This window comes from Triticum dicoccoides, chromosome 1A (genome assembly GCF_002162155.2).
Source record: "Triticum dicoccoides isolate Atlit2015 ecotype Zavitan chromosome 1A, WEW_v2.0, whole genome shotgun sequence".
Lineage (NCBI taxonomy): Eukaryota > Viridiplantae > Streptophyta > Magnoliopsida > Poales > Poaceae > Triticum > Triticum dicoccoides.
The window spans coordinates 505,522,317-505,542,876 of NC_041380.1; positions in this window are offsets into that span (position 1 = coordinate 505,522,317).

Sequence of the window (20,560 nt, forward strand, 5' to 3'; positions counted from 1 at the left end):
TGAATGATATATGTGATGTATGAGATTGATCATGTCCTTGTAATAGGATTCACGACTTGCATGTCGATGAGTATGACAACTGGCAGGAGCCATAGGAGTTGTCTTTATTTTTTTGTATGACCTGCGTGTCATTAAAGAACGCCATGTAACTTACTTTACTTTATTGCTAAACGTTAGTCATAGAAGTAGAAGTAGTTGTTGGCGTGACAACTTCATGAAGACACGATGATGGAGATCATGATGATGGAGATCATGGTGTCATGCCGGTGACAAGATGATCATGGAGCCCCGAAGATGAAGATCAAAGGAGCTATATGATATTGGCCATATCATGTCACTACCCTATTTGATTGCATGTGATGTTTATCATGTTTATGCATCTTGTTTACTTAGGACGACGGTAGTAAATAAGATGATCCCTTACAAAATTTCAAGACGTGTTCTCCCCTAACTGTGCACCGTTGCTACAGTTCGTCGCTTCTAAGCACCACGTGATGATCGGGTGTGATGGATTCTTACGTTCACATACAACGGGTGTAAGACAGTTTTACACAGCGAAAACATTTAGGGTTAACTTGACGAGCCTAGCATGTGCAGACATGGCCTCGGAACACGGAGACCGAAAGGTCGAGCATGAGTCGTATAGTAGATACGATCAACATGAAGATGTTCACCGACGTTAACTAGTCCGTCTCACGTGATGATCGGACACGGCCTAGTTGACTCGGATCATGTAATCACTTAGATGACTAGAGGGATGTCTATCTGAGTGGGAGTTCATAAGATGAACTTAATTATCTTGAACATAGTCAAAAGACCTTTTGCAAATTATGTCGTAGCTCGCGCTTTAGTTCTACTGTTTAGTTATGTTCCTAGAGAAAATATAGTTGAAAGTTGACAGTAGCGATTATGCAATCAGTAGAAAGCTTATGTCCTTAATGCACCGCTTAGTGTGCTGAACCCCAAACGTCGTTTGTGGATGTTGCGAACATCGGACATACACGTTTTGATAACTACGTGATAGTTCAGTTAAACGGTTTAGAGTTGAGGCACCAAAGACGTTTTCCGAAACGTCGCGGAACATATGAGATGTTTCGAGGGCTGAAATTGGGATTTCAGGCTCGTGCCCACGTCAAGAGGTATGAGACCTCCGACGATTTTCTTAGCCTGCAAACTGAGGGAGAAAAGCTCAATCGTTGAGCTTGTGCTCAGATTGTCTGAGTGCAACAATCACTTGAATCGAGTGGGAGTTGATCTTCCAAATGAGATAGTGATGTTTCCCCAAAGTCATTGCCACCGAGCTGCTAGAGCTTCGTGATGAACTATAACATATCAGGGATAAATAAGATGATCCTTGAGGTATTCACGATGTTTGACACCGCGAAAGTAGAAATCAAGAAGGAGCATCAATTGTTGATGGTTGGTGAAACCACTAGTTTCAAGAAGGGCAAGGGAACAAAGGGATACTTCATGAAACGGCAATTCAGCTGCTGCTCAAGTGAAGAAACCCAAGGTTAAACCCAAACCCGAGACTAAGTGCTTCTGTAATAAGGGGAACAACCACTGGAGCAGCATTACCCTAGATACTTGGTAGATGAGAAGGCTGGCAAAGTCGATAGAAGTATATTGGATATACATTATGTTAATGTGTACTTTACTAGTACTCCTAGTAGCACCAGGGTATTAGATACCGGTTCGGTTGCTAAGTGTTAGTAACTCGAAATAAAAGGCTATGGAATAAACGGAGACTAGCTAAAGGAGAGCTGACGATATGTGTTGGAAGTGTTTCCAAGTTTGATATAATCAAACATCGCACGTTCCCTCTACCATCAAGATTAGTATTAAACCTGAATGGTTTATTGAATCTCGATCGTAGTGATACACATGTTCATGCCAAAAGATAGTAATGATAGTACCACTTACTTGTGGCACTGCCATGTAAGTCATAATGGTATAAAACGCATGAAGAAGCTCCATGTTGATGGATCTTTGGACTCACTCGTTTTGAAAAGTTTGAGACATGTGAACCATGTCTATTGGTATATATGCATGAAGAAACTCCATGCAAATGGACCGTTTGAACTCACTTGATTTTGAATCACTTGAGACATGCAAATCATACCACATGGGCAAGATGACTGAAAGCCTCGGTTTCAATAAGATGGAACAAGATAGCAACTTGTTGGAAGTAACACATTTTGATGTGTGCAGTCCAATAAGTGCTGAGGCATGCAGTGAATATCGTTATGTTCTTACTTCACAGATGATTCGAGTAGATGTTGAGAATATTTACTTGATGAAACACAAGTCTGAATTATTGAATGGTTCAAGTAATTTCAGAGTGAAGTAGAAGATCATTGTGACAAGAGGATAAAATGTCTATGATACGATCATAGAGATGAATATCTGAGTTACGAGTTTTGGCACACAATTAAGACATTGTGGAAAATGTTTCACAATTAATACCGCCTGGAACACCATAGTGTGATGGTGTGTCCGAACATCATAGTTGCACCCTATTGGATATGATGCATACCATGATGTCTCTTATCGAATTACCACTATCGTTCATGGGTTAGGCATTAGAGACAACCACATTCACTTTAAATAGGGCACCACGTAATTCCGATGAGATGACACCGTATGAATTATGGTTTAGAGAAACCTAAGTTGTCGTTTCTTAAAAGTTTGGGGTTGCGACGCTTATATGGAAAAGTTTCAGGTTGATAAGCTCGAACCCAAAGCGGATAAAATGCATCTTCATAGGAAACCCAAAACAGTTGGGTATACCTCCTAATTCAGATCCGAAAGCAATATGGATTGTTTCTAGAATCGGGTCCTTTCTCGAGGAAAAGTTTCTCTCGAAAGAATTGAGTGGGAGGATGGTGGAGACTTGATGAGGTTATTAAACCGTCTCTTCAACTAGTGTGTGACAGGGCACAGGGAGTTGTTCCTGTGGCACCTACACCAATTGAAGTGGAAGCTTATGATATTGATCATGAAACTTCGGATCAAGTCACTACCAAACCTCGTGGGATGACAAGGATACGTACTACTTCAGAGTGGTACGGTAATCCTGTCTTGAAAGTCATGTTGCTGGACAACAATGAACCTACGAGCTATGGAGAAGCGATGGTGGGCCCGGATTCCGATAAATGGCTCGAGGCCATAAAATCCGAGAACGGATCCATGGACTTTGGTGGACTTGCCCGATGGACGGCAAGCCATTGAGATAAATGGATCTTTTAAGAAGTAGACGGACGTGGATGGTAATGTCACCATCTATGAAGCTCGACTTGTGACGAAGTGTTTTCCGACAAGTTCAAGGAGTTTGACAACGATGAGATTTTCTCACTCGTAGCGATGCTTAAAGTCCGTCGGATTCATGTTAGCATTAGCTGTATTTAAGAAATCTGGCAGATGGATATCAAAACGAGTTTCCTTACCAGTTTTCGTGAGGAAAGATTGTAGGTAATACAGTCAGAAAGTTTTTTTCGATCCTAAGGATGCTAAAAGGTATGCTAGCTCCAGCGATCCTTCTAAGGACTGGAGTGAGCATCTCGGAGTTGGAAAGTATGCTTTGATGATGATCAAAGATTTTGGGTTTGTACAAAGTTTATGAGAAACTTGTATTTCCAAAGAAGTGAGTGGGAGCACTATAGAATTTCTGATGAGTATATGTTGTTGACATATTGTTGATCAGAAATGACGTAGAATTTCTGGAAAGCATATAGGGTTATTTTGAAAGTGTTTTTCAATGGAAAGCCTGGATTAAGCTACTTGAACATTGAGCATCAAGATCTATAAGGATAGATCAAAACGCTTAATAATACTTTCAAATGAGCACATACCTTGACATGATCTTGAAGGTGTTCAAGATGGATCAGTCAAAGAAGAAGTTCTTGCCTGAATTATAAGGTACGAAGTTAAGACTTAAAGCTCGACCACAGCAGAATAGAGAGAAAGGACGAAGGTCGTCCCCTATGCTTAAGACGTAGGCTCTTCAGTATGCTATGCTGTGTACCGCACCTGAAGTGTGCCTTGCCATGAGTCAGTCAAGGGGTACAAGAGTGATCCAAGAATGGCTCACAGTACAGCGGTCAAAGTTATCCTTAGTAACTAGTGGACTAAGGAATTTTCTCGATTATGGAGGTGGTAAAAGAGTTCGTCGTAAAGGTTACGACGATGCAAGCTTGACACCTATCCGGATAGCTCTGAGTAGAGAGACCGGATACATATAATGGAGCAATAATTTAGAATAGCTCCAAGTAGAACAGTTGTTTGGAATAGCTCCAAATAGAGCGTGGTAGCTGCATCTAGGAGATGACATAGAGATTTGTAAAGTACACACGGATCTGAAAGGTTCAGACCCGTTGACTAAAACCTCTCTCACAAGCAACATGATCAAACATAAAACTCATTGAGTGTTAATCACATAGTGATGTGAACTAGACTACTGACTCTAGTAAACTCTTGGGTATTAGTTACATGGCGATGTGACTTGTGAGTGTTAATCACATGGCGATGTGAACTAGATTATTGACTCTAGTGCAAGTGGGAGACTGTTGGAAATATGCCCTAGAGGCAATAATAAAAGTATTATTATTATATTTCCTTGTTCATGATAATTGCCTTTTATTCATGCTATAACTGTATTATCCGGAAATCGTAATACACGTGTGAATACATAGACCACAATATGTCCCTAGTGAGCCTCTAGTTGACTAGCTCGTTGTGATCAACAGATAGTCATGGTTTCCTGGCTATGGACATTGGATGTCGTTGATAACGGGATCACATCATTAGGAGAATGATGTGATGGACAAGACCCAATCCTAAGCATAGCACAAAGATCGTGTAGTTCGTTTGCTAGAGCTTTGCCAATGTCAAGTATCTCTTCCTTTGACCATGAGATCGTGTAACTCCTGGATACCGTAGGAGTGCTTTGGATGTATCAAACGTCACAACGTAACTGGGTGACTATAAAGGTGCACTACGGGTATCTCCAAAAGTATCTATTGTTTTATGCGGATCGAGACTGGGATTTGTCACTCCGTGTAAACGGAGAGGTATCTCTGGGCCCACTCGGTAGGACATCATCATATGCGCAATATGACCAAGGAGTTGATCACGGGATGATGTGTTACGGAACGAGTAAAGTGACTTGCCGGTAACGAGATTGAACAAGGTATCGGTATACCGACGATCAAATCTCGGGCAAGTAAAATACCGCTAGACAAAGGGAATTGTATACGGGATCGATTGAGTCCTTGACATCGTGGTTCATCCGATGAGATCATCATGGAACATGTGGGAGCCAACATGGGTATCCAGATCCCGCTGTTGGTTATTGACCGGAGAACGTCTCGGTCATGTCTGCATGTCTCCCGAACCCGTAGGGTCTACACACTTAAGGTTCGATGATGCTAGGGTTATAAAGGAAGCTTGTATGTGGTAACCGAATGTTGTTCGGAGTCCCGGATGAGATCCCGGACGTCACGAGGAGTTCCGGAATGGTCCGGAGGTAAAGATTTATATATAGGAAGTCCTGTTTCGGCCATCGGGACAAGTTTCGGGGTCATCGGTATTGTACCGGGACCACCGGAAGGGTCCCGGTGGCCCACCGGGTGGGGCCACCTGCCCCGGGGGGCCACATGGGCTGAAGGGGGTGCGCCTTGGCCTACATGGGCCAAGGGCACCAGCCCCTAGAGGCCCATGCGCCAAGATAAAGGAAAAAGGGGAGAGTCCTAAAGGGGGAAGGCACCTCCGAGGTGCCTTGGGGAGGATGGACTCCTCCCCCCTCCTTAGCCGCACCCCTTTCTTGGAGTAGGGGGCAAGGCTGCGCCTCCCCCTTCTCCCCTGCCCCTATATATAGTGGAGGGGAGGGAGGGCATCCATACCTGAGCCCCTGGCGCCTCCCTCCCTCCCGTGACACCTCCTCCTCTCCCGTAGGTGCTTGGCGAAGCCCTGCGGGATTGCCACGCTCCTCCACCACCACCACGCCGTTGTGCTGCTGTTGGATGGAGTCTTCCTCAACCTCTCTCTCTCTCCTTGCTGGATCAAGGTGTGGGAGACGTCACCGGGCTGTACGTGTGTTGAACGCGGAGGTGCCGTCCGTTCGACACTTGATCATCGGTGATTTGAATCACGACGAGTACGACTCCATCAACCCCGTTCACTTGAACGCTTCCGCTTAGCGATCTACAAGGGTATGTAGATGCACTCTCCTTTCTACTCGTAGCTGGTCTCTCCATAGATAGATCTTGGTGATTCGTAGGAAAATTTTTGAATTTCTGCTACGTTCCCCAACAGTTGCCGCCCTCGAGGTACGTCGGCACGCCCTCGAGTGTGCGGCCGGGGACGCCCCACCACAGGTGGCGCCCCTCGCTGTTCTGCCGGCCGCCAACCACCAGCGCGCCGTTGGTGGAGGCCAAGCGCTGCTGCTGGCGGCGCTCGAAATACGCCGCCCAAGCCGCGTGGTTGTCGGCGGCGTACTAGGGGAGGGAGAGTTGGGCGTCGGTGAGGGAGGCGCGCACGACCTCGACTTCCTCGGCGAAGTACTTCGGCTTCGCCACAGCGTCGGGAAATGGGGGAATGGGCACTCCCCCGGCGCTGAGCCTCCACCCCGTCGGCCCGGCGTGCATGTGCGGCGGCGCCGGGATGTTCGCCTGGAACAGGAGCCAGGACTCCTGTTCGCGGAGCGAATGGCGGCCGAATCCGTTGGCCGCCGCCTCGTCTCCGGCGTAGCGTTCCGCCATGGCGACGGGCTCGAGAGAGGTAGAGAGATAGAGGGAGGGGCTGGGCGGCGGCGCTTGGGAGAGGTAGGGAGAGGGAGGAGCTGGGCGGCGGCGAGGGGCGGGGCTGGTGTGGGCACAGGCGAGTGCAGGCCACTGGCTATATAGCCGCGCCGCACCCGTGTGTACGCGTGCGAGGGAGGGGAGGCGTCGGCGCATCGTCCCGTGACGCGCCGGCCATGAGGAATCAATGGCAAGGCTGACCAGCGGCAGCCTTGCCATTGATTCCCCGCGGGAACCGAGGCCGTTGGGGAAGACGAGGCGCCGTGTCGCTGACGCGGCGGGCCCGCGGCTGTTTCGGGCCAAAACAGTTCGCCCCGGCACCCCCGGGCGCCCCCTAGCGCGCCGGGTTTGGCCTGGGTCCGCCGACGCTGTTTTCGGCCCAGGCCGGTGAAAATTGGGCTCCTGGGGGGCTCCACTGGGCCGTGTTTTTGGCGCCGGCGCGAAAAATTGCCTGGGGAGGCCTTCCTGGGCACGCGGCTGGAGATGCCCTGATGCTCTATTTGGCGTTCGCGAAGAAAAGCCGAATAGAGGATCAAAAATTCGCAGGATTCTAACAAAGGAGTCAATATGCGTATGCAGGCTTCTCTGCTGGCGTCCGCCGCACTGACTGCGGAAGTGGACACGCTGAAGCAGAGCCTCGAGAAGTCCGAGCAAGAGCTCGGGCATGCCAAGAAGCAGCTCGAGGAGAAGGAAGGTAAGAAATACCTTGTTTGAATATGTATAAAAAGGGTGTAATTGCAAAAAATGACAGGATTATCGTGGCTATTGTAGGGGCCACGTCTGAGGTGGTGACCCTTAAGCAAGCGCTGGACGAGGCCGAGAAGAGGGCAGCCTCGGAGCGCACCGAGCGGGAGAAGTATGAGGCCGAAGTTGGCAAGGTGCGGCAAGAGCTCTAGGCTCTCATGGAAAAGAATGAGAGTTTGGAGCTTGACTCAAAGACGCGAGCGTCCGAGCTCGCGGTGGCTATTGAAAATGCCAAGTCTGCCAAGGCCGAATCCCGGAAGACCCTCCAGGAGTTGGATGAGGTGAAGAAGATAGCGGCGGGTAAGGCATTCTTTTTGCAAAGCAAACACATAAACGTGAGTTACTTGTTACTTACCCGAATCTGGAGTTCTCCAGGAGCGTTCGCAGATCTTCCCCGGAGTGTATCCGATGCCGCCGTATTCTATCGAGCCAAGGAGGGCAGCTCGACGGAGAAGGTGTTCTGGTCTCAGTACGCTGAGGCCGGACACCCCGTGCCCCTGAGCGACCAGCTGAAGCAACTGGTCGAGCTCCACAAGGCAGCCGAACAGGCCATGAAGGGCCTCATTGTTCGGCTGTGGCCTGGAGGGGCCCTGCCTGGGAGCTATTTCGGGCTGGTGCGGCGGTTGGTGGAGGCCTGTCTAAGGCTTGAAGTCATCAAGCGCTTCGTCTGCATTGAAGGTGCCCGTAGGGCCCTTGCCCGTGCTAAGGTGCACTGGGGCAAGCTGGATGCTGAGAAGCTGGTGAAGGATGGGCCACCGCTGGGGAAAGAGCATCGCAAGCCCGAGAATTACTATAAGGTTGTTCTGAAGGGTGCCTGCCTTGTGGCTGATGAATGTTCTAGGGATGTAATTTTTGAGTGAAACTTGCTCGTTTTGTCCTGTGCGCTGAAAACTTGTTTATATGCGCTAAGCAATGCTGTTGGAATTTAAAATATTACCTTCTGTGCGGCTGTTTATCAATTCTGAGAGATGGCGAGTCGTCGGCTTCTGCCCCCGTGCCGCTAGTGCTGGGGTGTTCAGGGATAAACCTGAGCGCTCTTTTTCCCATGTTTGGGTCCTTCGAGGGAGGCGCTCAGCCCAACGAACAAGGCAATCGGACTATAACGCGTGAACACTCTCACTTAGCCATAGAATTCTATAATTTTAAATTTCGGCGAAGCCCCTAGTATTCGGAAGACCGAGTTCGGGGCGCTATCCACGCCTTGGCCGGACAGAGCTGACTCCTCGCCCTAAGCGGCATAAGTCTTTAGGGACTCGAAAAAACCTCTCGAACAGCGACCAGCTCTCGCTTCATCATGACAGTCAGTTTTAGCTTTCTCCACTGAGGTGCTCGGCCCAGCTCAACTGCGGCACAATCGCAGTGGTTCTCCTAGTGCTACCTTAGCCGATATAGCGGAACGTAAGGCATCAAAACATAGGAGCCGGGCAAACCCAACTATTGACCCGAGACATGATTCAGAGCCGATGCATATAATGCTATAAGTTTGGGGTGCCGCACTTGTGAAAGTGTTTAGACTTATCAAACCATATTGAGGGGTACTGAAGCCCCTGGCGTATTTTGGCCGTACCAAATTGTACGGGTGCAACATGTCGTTAAGGAACATATATTTATAAAAGGATAATGCAAAAATAGACAAAAGCTATGCATTGTTTATTAAAAATAGCTGCAATCAAAGCAGAACGATACAAATAATGCGATAAGTGGAAGGTTGGACTAGTTAACATGTCCGTTCCAGGGGCAAGCTGCGGAATAGTATGCGGAACGGGTATACTACTCGTGATAGATACCACCTGGGAGTTCCATAGTGCGGCGTGGCTTGTCTGCTTCCCTGGTTCTTGCATCGTTTGTGCGGCAATTGAACTGCCGAACAGGCCTTCCGAAGGATGAAGTCCTGAAAGTAAGAGAAAACTAAAAAATTGGCAGCCCCTGGTACGGTTTAAGCCGTGTTTTGGGCGTGCCGTGATGGTGCCCCTCCCCCTGTGCCCATGGTATCTCTAGAGCGTAGTCATGTACGCAAAGTACTGGCGTCGCCTTTTCGCGAGGGTTGGGGTTGGGGCCGCATTGCTACGCCTGCTCGGATCATGCCAGGCGGTCTTGTTGTTGGTTACTCCGGGCGCGCTTGACGGTGTCCGGTCGTTTAGTGGCCGGACTGGAGAACTGCCTGGAGAGGCTGCTTTGAACTTCCGCTGCAAGGGCCGCCGTGTGCTCCTCCATTCAGAGGGAGCCTTCGGTGTTTCCATTGACCGTAATTACTCCTCGAGGGCCTGGCATCTTGAGCTTAAGGTATGCGTAGTGCGGTACCACATTGAACTTAGCAAATGCGGTTCGCCCGAGCAGTGCGTGATAGCCACGGCGAAATGGGACTATGTCGAAGATTAACTCCTCGCTTCGGAAATTATCCGGAGATCCGAAGACCACTTTAAGTGTGACTGAGCCTGTACAATTGGCCTCTACACCTGGTATTACGCCTTTAAAGGTCGTTTTGGTGGGCTTAATCCTCGAGGGATCTATGCCCATTTTCCGCACTGTATCCTGGTAAAGCAGGTTCAGGCTGCTGTCGCTGTCCATGAGGACTCTAGTGAGATGAAATCCGTCAATAATTGGGTCTAGAACCAATGCGGCGAATCCGCCATGACGGATGCTAGTGGGGTGGTCCCTTCGATCAAAGGTGATCGGGCAGGAGGACCATGGGTTGAACTTTGGGGCGACTGGCTCTACCGCATATACGTCCCTTAACGCACGCTTCCGCTCCCTTTTGGGGACATGGGTTGCGTATATCATGTTCACCGTCCGCACTTATCGGGGAAAACCCTTCTGTCCACTGTTGTTCGGCGGCCGGGGCTCCTCGTCATCATCGCTATGCAGCCCCTTGTTTTCATTTTCGGCGTTTATCTTGCCTGCCTGCTTGAACACCCAACAATCCCCGTTGGTGTGATTGGCTGGCTTTTCGGGGGTGCCATGTATCTGGCACGAGTGGTCGAGTATTCGGTCCAAACTGGATGGGCCCCTAGGATTCCTTTTGAATGGCTTTTTCCGCTAACCGGATTTAGAGCCTCTGAATCCGGCATTAACTGCCGTATCCTCAGCATTGTCGCCGTTAATGCGATGCTTCTGCTTGTTGCGACGCGACCTGCCACTACTGTCCCTAGTGTCCGAATTACCAGGGTTCTTAGTCATATTGTTGCTACGAGCAAGCCAGCTGTCTTCTCCCGCGAAAAAGCGGGTCATAAGTGTCGTGAGTGCTGCCATAGATTTCGGCTTTTCCTGTCCAAGGTGCCGGGCCAGCCACTCGTCGCAGATATTGTGTTTGAAGGCTGCTAGGGCCTCAGCGTCTGGACAGTCGACTATTTGATTTTTTTTTGTTAGGAACCGTGTCCAGAATTGCCTGGCCGATTCCTCTGGCTGCTGAATTATGTGACTTAGGTCATCGGCGTCTGGGGGTCGCACGTAAGTGCCCTGGAAATTGTCGAGGAATGCGGCTTCCAGGTCCTCCCAACAACTGATTGATCCTGTTGGCAAGCTGTTAAGCCAATGCCGAGTTGGTCCTTTAAGCTTGAGTGTGAGGTATTTGATGGCGTGGAAATCATCGCCGCGGGCCATGTGGATATGAAGGAGATAATCCTCGATCCATACCGCAGGATCTGTTGTGCCATCATATGATTCGATGTTTATGGGTTTGAAACCCTCAGGGATTTGATGATCCATTATTTCGTCTGCAAAGCAGAGTGGGTGTGCGGCGCCTCTGTACTGGGCTATATCATGACGTAGCTCCAATGAGCCTTGTCTACTGTGTTCGGCCCCGCCGAATTTGTGGCCGGCATGACGGTTACCGTCTCGAGCAGTGGGGCGCCCACGCGATCCATAGATCGATCTTGTTTGCCTTGCCTTGTCCTCCAACATGTCTCGTAAGTCCGACGCATATTCCCGTGCCTTGGTACGGGGTGCGGCTTGAGTGGAGGGCCGAGAGGCCTCTCTGTCGCGACCACGAGGTGGCCGGTCGGCCACATCAAGTGCTTTCTCCTCTAATCGGGGTAGCAACCTGCGCTTTGGGTAGCTCTTGGAGGGGCGTTCAAGTTTATGCTCTTCGGCTGCAAGGACTTTAGTCCATCTGTCGACTAGCAAATCTTGATCAGCTCTAAGTTGTTGCTGTTTTTTCTTGAGGCTTCTTGCCGTGGCCATAAGCCTGCGTTGAAAACGCTTTTGCTCGACGGGATCCTCTGGCACGACGAATTCGTCGTCGTCGAGGCTTGCCTCGTCTTCGGAGGGATGCATATAATTATCGTCCTCGACCTCTCTGTCTGCCGCTCTCTCATGAGGGCTAGTTTCTCCATCCTCCTGTGCTAAATCTTGCTGGAGGGGGTTTTCTTCGGCACTTTCTAGAGTATTATTATCTCCCGTGCTGGAATCACCGTGTTTGTTTTGGCGGGATTTTGAGCGGCGCCGCTGACGCTGGCGCTTAGGCTATTTCTTGGAGGGGTCATCCTCCGCTGTTCCATCGCCATCTCCCTCTTTTGGGGTGTCCACCATGTATATGTCATATGACGAGGTGGCTCTCTAGGGCCTAGTAGGCGCTGGTTCTTCATCGTCTCTGTCATCGGCGTCCATACCGTTGATATCTTCGGAGTCGAAGTCGAGCATGTCGGTTAAGTTGTCGACAGTGGCTACAAAGTGGGTGGTGGGTGGGCTTTGAATTTCTTCATCGTCCGTACCCCAACCTTGCTGACCATAGTCCGGCCAGGGCTCTCCTGATAAAGAGAGAGACTTCAGTGACTTCAGGATATCGCCAAAAGGCGAGTGCTGAAAGATGTCCGCGGCGGTGAACTCCATGATCGGCTCCCAATCGGATTCGATCGGCAGGGGCGCGGGGGGCTCGGAGTCCGGAGAGGAGTCCGGCTCCTTGGAGTCACGGGTCTCACAGAGTATGGGGCTAGTGCTTGGCTCAATCGCCGTTGGGGTTGCAGCCCCCGAGGTGGCGTCCAACCGCCCGTCCTCGATCGGCGCAGTTGGCTCCGAATTAAGGGTCGAAGCCGACGCGGGTGCGGCCTCCAGGGCACTGTTCGGCGGCAGAGCTAGATCATGCTCGTCGTGACAGTGCGACGCGCTCGGCAGTGGCTCGAATCCGTCGAAGATCAAGTCCCCGCGGATGTCAGTCATGTAGTTTAAACTTCCAAATCTGACCTGACGGCCAGGGGCGTAGCTTTCGATCTGCTCCAGATGGCCAAGTGGATTGGCCCGCAGTACGAAGACGCCAAAGACGAAGATCTGTCCGGGGAGGAAGGTCTCACCCTGGACTGCATCGCTATTGATGATCGTTGGAGCCATCGAGCCTGACGGTGACAACACAGAGGAACTCTCAATGAAAGCACCAATGTTGGTGTCAAAACCGGCGGATCTCGGGTAGGGGGTCCCGAACTATGCGTCTAGGCCGGATGGTAACAGGAGACAAGGGACACGAAGTTTTACCCAGGTTCGGGCCCTCTCGATGGAGGTAAAACCCTACGTCCTGCTTGATTAATATTGATGATATGGGTAGTACAAGAGTTGATCTACCACGAGATCGAGGAGGCTAAACCCTAGAAGCTAGCCTATGGTATGATTGTTGATGTGTATGTTGTCCTACGGACTAAAACCCCCTGGTTTATATAGACACCGGATAGGGTTAGGGTTACATAGAGTCAGTTACAATGGTAGGAGATCTGCATATCCGTATCGCCAAGCTTGCCTTCCACGCCAAGGAAAGTCCCTTCCGGACGCGGGACGGAGTCTTCAATCTTGTATCTTCATAGTCCAGGAGTCCGGCTGAAGGTATAGTCCGACCATCCGGACACCCCCTAATCCAGGACTCCCTCAGTAGGGATGAGGATCCTCCTGACCAGCCTTTGATGGCAGATTTCTTGTTAGCATCCGAGAGGAACAAGCGTGAGACTAACCGCTTGCTGGCATAGATTGAGCAGAACACCGCACATCAGCGTAAGAAGTTGGTTTCCATCACCGACTTCATTGGTCTGAAACCACCCACCTTCCATCATTCCATTGAGCCACTCAATGCAGATGACTGGCTCCGGAGCATCACTCACAAGTTGCATTCTGCGAGCATGGCTGAAGGTGACAAGGTCACCTATGCTACCTATCACCTGGAAGGTCCTGCTAGTATTTGGTGGCAAAGCTATGAGGCTATGCATCTAGCTGGCCAGATTCCTACCTGGAAGGATTTCACCGAGGCTTTTCATGAGCACCACATTCCTCAGGCTCTCATTGACCGCAAGAGGGAAGAGTTCTGTAGTTTTACCCAGGGTAAACTGCCTATTGATGCTTACAGTAGAGAGTTTGGAAACCTCGCCCGCTATGCTACAGAAGAAGTGTCCACAGACGCCAAGAAGCAGGCTAGGTTCCGGAAGGGTCTCAACCCTAAGTTGCGTCGTGATATCCACCTGCATCATTGTGATACTTTCCAGGCTCTTGTGAACAAGGCCATTAATGCAGAGACAACTCAGCTCACTTACGAGGAGTCTCGTAAGCACAACCGTGATCTGGGTTCTTCCTCCCACTCTGGCTCTCATAAGCGACGTATTTGGATTCCGAACTCAGCTCTTCCACCTGGATATGCACCGAGGCCTCTGATGTGGCGCCTCACCCAGCTCAGCAACGTGCTCCACCCAGGCCTATTAGTGGACCACTTGCCAATGTAGGTCCATGTCCTACCTCAGGAACTTGCTTCACCCGCGGAGAACCAGGACACTATGCACGTGACTGCCCTCAGTCCAGTTATACTCCACCCCAGTCTGAGAGGTTTGTTGGCCGTGAAAAGCCATCAGGCAAGATGATCGGTACCAAGCCAGCCACCACTGAACGAGCATGTGTGCACCATGTCTCAGCTACAGAAGCTCAAGATGATCCCGACGTCGTATTGGGAACACTTCTTGTCAATTGTCACCCAGCTTCAGTTCGGTTCGATACTGGAGCATCCCACTCCTTCATATCCGAAGGATATGCTCGGTTGCACGACATGTCATTTGGTGATATGCCAAGTCCACTAATAATCCAGATTCCTGGTTCCAAATGGCAAACCTCCAAGGTAAGCCATGGTAATGAAATCCTTGTTGACAGACTGGTATTCCTTGCTTCTTTGATATCTCTCAAGTCTTCAGATATTAACATCATCTTAGGCATGCACTGGATGACAACTCATCATGCCAAGATTGATTGTTACACTAGATCTGTTCAACTTACACATCCATCTGGCAAAATAGTCACTGTCTCCACTAGAGTTGCAAGGCGTCAACTCTATTCTCTTAATGCCAGCCCTCTTCCAGACCTTGAAGATATTCCGGTAGTCCGTGACTTCCCGGATGTCTTTCTAGAAGAACTGCCAGGTGTCCCACCTGACAGAGATGTAGAGTTTGTCATAGAACTTATCCCAGGAACGGTTCCAATCTCTAGGAGACCATACAAGATGGCACCTTTGGAGTTAGCCGAGCTTAAGAAACAACTTGATGAGTCCTTGCAAAAGGGTTTCATCCATCCTAGTTCTTCTCCTTGGGCTTGTCCTGTCCTCTTCGTCAAGAAGAAGGATGGTACGGATCGGATGGTTGTAGATTATCGTCCCATTAATTTGGTCACGATAAAGAACAAGTATCCGCTCCCCAGGATCAACGACCTGTATAATCAGCTCGCTGGATCCTCGGTCTTTTCCAAGATGGATTTGAGGTTAGGCTACCACCAAATCAAAATCAGAAATGGGGACATCCCCAAAACGGCCTTTGTCACTTGTTATGGTCAATACGAGTACACCATGATGTCTTTCGGCCTAACCAATGCTCCAGCTACTTTCTCCTGCTTGATGAACTCGATCTTTATGGAGTACTTAGATAAGTTCGTTGTGGTTTACCTTGATGATACTCTCATTTACTCGAAGAACGAGGAAGAGCATGCCGCACATCTTATACTTGTGTTAGAAAAACTCAGAGAGCACCGCCTTTATGCCAAGTTCTCCAAGTGTGAATTTTGGTTGCCAGAAGTGACCTATCTGGGCCACGTGATCTCTGGTAAGGGCATTGCTGTCAATCCCGAGAGAGTTAAAGCCGTTCTCGATTGGACTCCACCTGAAATGGTCAAACAAGTTAGGAGTTTCCTTGGTCTAGCCAATTATTGTCGCCGCTTCGTTAAAAACTTCTCCAAAGTGGACAAACCCCTCACGGAACTTCTCAAGAAAGATAAAAGGTTTGAGTGGACCCCATAGTGTTAGCACCGTTTTCAGGAACTGAAAAGACGCCTGACTTCTGCGCCCATACTCGTGCCATCGGATTTCACTAAAGACTTTGTTATCTATTGCGACGCTTCGCGTCAAGGACTAGGTTGCATTCTTATGCAGGATCGTCATGTGATTGCCTATGCATCTCGACAGTTGCATCCACATGAGGAAAATTATCCTACACATGATCTAGAGCTTGCAGCCGTAGTCTATGCACTTAAGACTTGGCGACATTACCTTCTTGGTAACCATTGTGAAATCTACACGGACCATCAGAGTCTCAAGTATATTTTCACCCAACCGGATCTGAATCTCAGACAGAGACGTTGGTTGGAGTTGATCTCGGATTACGACTTAGGAATCACCTACACCCCAGGCAAAGCCAATGTCATGGCTGATGCTTTAAGTCGTAAATCCTATTGCAACAACCTCATGTTGCAACAATGTCAACCACCCCTCCATGAGGAATTCTGCAAGCTTAACCTTCACATAGCTTCTCATGGTTCCCTTTCTACCTTGGTGGCGAAACCTACCCTTACAGATCAGATCATAGAGGCTCAGAAGCATGATACGGGAATCTCCCGGATCAAGAAAAATATCTCCAAGGGAGTTGCCGACTGTTTCTCTATGGATGAACGAGGTGTTTTTTTACTTTGGAGGCCGTTTGGTGGTTCCCAAATGTCAACAGATGCAACAACTGATCCTTAAGGAGGCCCATGAATCCCCTCTCACGATTCATCCCGGTAGTACAAAGATGTATCAGGACCTACGCCAGAGGTTCTGGTGGACTAGGGTGAAGAGAGAAATCGCTCAGTATATTGCCAACTGTGACGTTTGTCATCGCGTTAAGACAGAGCATCAGAGACCTGCTGGCACCCTTCAACCTTTAGCTATTCCCGAGTGGAAATGGTACAAAGTTGGTATGGACTTCATCACCGGCTTTCCCAGGACCAAGAAAGGAAATAATGCTATCTTCGTAGTCATTGATCGTCTCTCCATAGTGGCTCACTTCCTACCTATTCGAGAGAGTATCACTGCTAGTCAGCTCGCTGACTTATATATCTCCCGAATAGTGTCACTCCATGGTGTTCCACTAGAGATCAATTCAGACCGTGGCAGTCTTTTCACCTCTCATTTCTGGGAAAGTTTCCAGAATGCCATGGGCACCCATCTTTTCTTCAGTACCGCTTTCCACCCTCAATCAAGTGGCCAGGTGCAACGGGTCAACCAAATTCTCGAAGACATGCTTAGAGCTTGTGTTATCTCATTTGGTATGGATTGGGAGAAGTGTCTTCCCTTCGCCGAGTTTGCTTATAACAATAGTTACCAATCCAGTCTTAGGAAAGCACCCTTCGAGATTCTGTATGGACGAAGATGTCGAACACCTTTGAACTGGTCAGAAATCGGTGAAAGACAATTCTTTGGACCGGATATGATCTAGGAGGCAGAAGAGCAAGTTCGCATCATTCGTGAGAATTTGAAAACAGCCCAATCTCGTCAAAAGAGCCAGTTTGACCGTCGTCATAAGGAAGTGGCTTATGAAGTTGGCGACAAGGCTTACCTTCGGGTTACTCCTTTGAAGGGTACCCATCGTCTTGGTATCAAGGGCAAGTTGGCTCCTCGTTACATTGGTCCTTTTCGCATTCTCGCTAAACGAGGAGAGGTTGCCTACTAGTTGGAACTACCAACACATCTTTCTCGAGTTCATGATGTCTTCCACGTCTCCCAACTCAGGCGTTGCTTCTCGGATCCCATCCGCGGAGTGGACCACGAAACGCTTGATCTCCAAGAAAACCTCACTTATCGAGAGTACCCCGTTAGCATTCTGGATCAAGCAGAGCGTGTCACTCGAAGTCATGACATCAATTTTCTCAAGGTTCAGTGGTCTCATTATTCTGAGAGAGAAGCTACTTGGGAGCAATAAGATCGTCTTCGACTTGAGTACCCCGCTTTCTTTCCGCCAACTCCTGAATCTCGGGACGAGATTCTTCTGAGTGGGGGCGAGTTGTCACATCCCTAGTTCTGGTATGACCTAGGCTTGCTTTGTGCATCATGTTTAAGTTTCAAATGAATTTGGAATGGGGAATGTTTCAAACCCTAGCACCAAAGCAAATTCAAATAGGTTCAAATTAAAAATGGAATTTCAATGAACCCAAAATGCTTTTCAAAAATGTTCATGGTCTTTGGAAAATGTTGGAAACAACAACCAGAGGTGATGCACATTTTGCTAAACATTTTGGATTTTTGAATGAACCCATATGTATTTGAATTGGAGCTGTTTAAAATAATATAAATATTTTAAAGGCTCCAAAATTTTTGGAAATTGGTGAGGACTTCTGGTATATTATAACTAGGGGTCACAAGGAATCTCAACATTTTTATAATTGTGCTAGTATTTATTTTAAGTCAAAAACAAATGTCAGAAATAGAAAAGAAAACAAAAAAGGGGACAACACTTACCTGAGACCTGGCACTGTGCGGCCTAGCTGGCCCTGCCAGTCGTCTTCTCCACCGCACCAGGAGGACGCCGAGCGCGTGGCCGACGCACGCCGGCGCACGCCCGGCCACCTCCTGCTTGCCGCTTCGGCCTGGCCTCTTTGGATGACGCCACGCAGCCTCCCCGACCCCCTCTCACTCTCCCTCGTCCCCGTCTCCTCCTCTGTCTCTCTTTCCCACGACAGCCGAAGCGCTGCCGTCGCCGCTGACAAGCACCACCGCGGCCACTGCCTCCCACTCGCCCCCTGGACATGCCCAGAAGCTCCGTCGTGTCTCCCTTAACCTCCACGTCGAGCCAGGCTTTTCCGAAGGCCCTGCAACACCGTCCCCGATGTCTTCCTCAACTTCGGTGCCCGGAGATCCTCGCCGTCGATTTGCTGCCCACCAGCCGTCCCCGCGCCTGCCGAGCCCTCCGTTAGCCTCTCTGTGAGCTCCGCCGCTTTTTCCCCTCCTACCCGAGCTCGTTCCTCTCCTCTAGCCGCCTCTGCCACTGGAGCCGAGAGCTCCGTGCCGCCGGCCATGGCGACGCCGTGGCCAGGGCCACCGCAGCTCGCAACCGAGCTTGCCGTTGCACTCAGTGCACTCCGGCGAGTCGAGCGGACCTGCTCGCAGCTCCTGCCGTGCCCCGCAATACCCCGCACACACCTGGCCGAACTCCGACCGCCGCAAACTTCGTCGCCGGCCATGATTCCGGCCACCCCAGCTCCTCCCGTTCGCTCCACCAGATGCGCGCGAGTCCCAGCACCCCGTAGCTGCGCTCCGCGCGCCAAATGGCGCCCTGTAGCGCATTTCCGTGTCGTGCCGCCACGTGTGGCCTCGCCGACGTCGAGCCGCCAGCAGTTTTGCCTGGTTGACCAGGGGATTTGACCTCCCCTGGGTCTATGACATGCAGGCCCCGCCCGATTAATTAGTCTAGTTTAGGTTTAAAACTAATTACTTTAACCTAGGTTAGTGCTAATTAAACTAGGTTAGTTAGTTAGTCACTGACCAGTGGGTCCCACTGGTCAGGTTTGACCTGGGTCAACCCAGTTGACCTGCTGACGCAGTGCTGACCTCAAGCTGACACAATAAATGATTTCTGGAATTATTTTAACTCAGGAAATTCTAGAATATTGCTTAAACTTCAAAAAATCATAGTAATTCAACCATAGCTTAGAATGAAATAATTTATATATAAAAAATTATCAGAAAAATGCAAGGAATCCATTTATGCCAGTGTCATGCATGAAAAACCAACTTATACATGCTGTATAGGTGTAACACCCTCGATGCGACTATACCTCCCACGTGTCGAGGCACGACTTAGAGGCATAATCGCATTGAAGGCATATGTCGCAAGTTAGGCAATCTTCACAACATCCCATGTAATATAGATAATAAAAGGGGAGATAACATAGTTGGCTTACACTCGCCACGTCAATCAAGTACATAAATAACATTACATCAACCAAACACTCATGGCCTGACTACGACGCCAAAATAAAAGAGAACCCAACATGCGACACGGTCCCGATCACCCCCAACTGGGCACCACTACTGATCATCAGGAAAGGAAACATAGTAACATTGAGAGTCTTCGTCGAACTCCCACTTGAGCTCAAACGCGTCACCTGGAGCGGAATCATCAGGCCCTGCATCTGGTGTAATAGTAATCTGCGAGCCACAGGGACTCAGCAATCTCGCACCCTCGCGATCAAGACTATTTAAGCTTAATAGGTAAGGCAAGGTAAATATGAGGAGCTGCAGCAAGCGACTAGCAGATATGGTGGCTATCCTGTTCTCAAAAGAGAGCGAGAAGAGGAGGCAAAGCGCGAGCGAGAGACTAGAGAACAACTTGCGCAAACATTACTCCAACACCGTGTCCACTTCCCGGACTCCGCCGAGAAGAGGCCATCACGGTAACACACTCAGTTGATTCATTTTAATTAAATTAAGGTTCAAGTTATCTACAACCGGACATTAACAAATTCCCATCTGCCCATAACCGTGGGCACGGCTTTCGAAAGTTCAAATCCCTACAGGGGAGTCCCAACTTAGCCCATGACAAGCTCTCACGGTCAACGAAGGAATAGACGTCCTCCCAAGACGTTCCGATCAGACTCGGTATCTCGGTTCTTCAAGACACTTTGACAGGTTAAAACAAGACCAGCAACACCGCCCGAATGTGCCGACAAATCCCGATAGGAGCTGCACATATCTCGTTCTCAGGTCACACTCAGATAGGTCAAGCTACGAGTAAAACCAACCCTCGAGTTTCCCCGAGGTGGCCCCG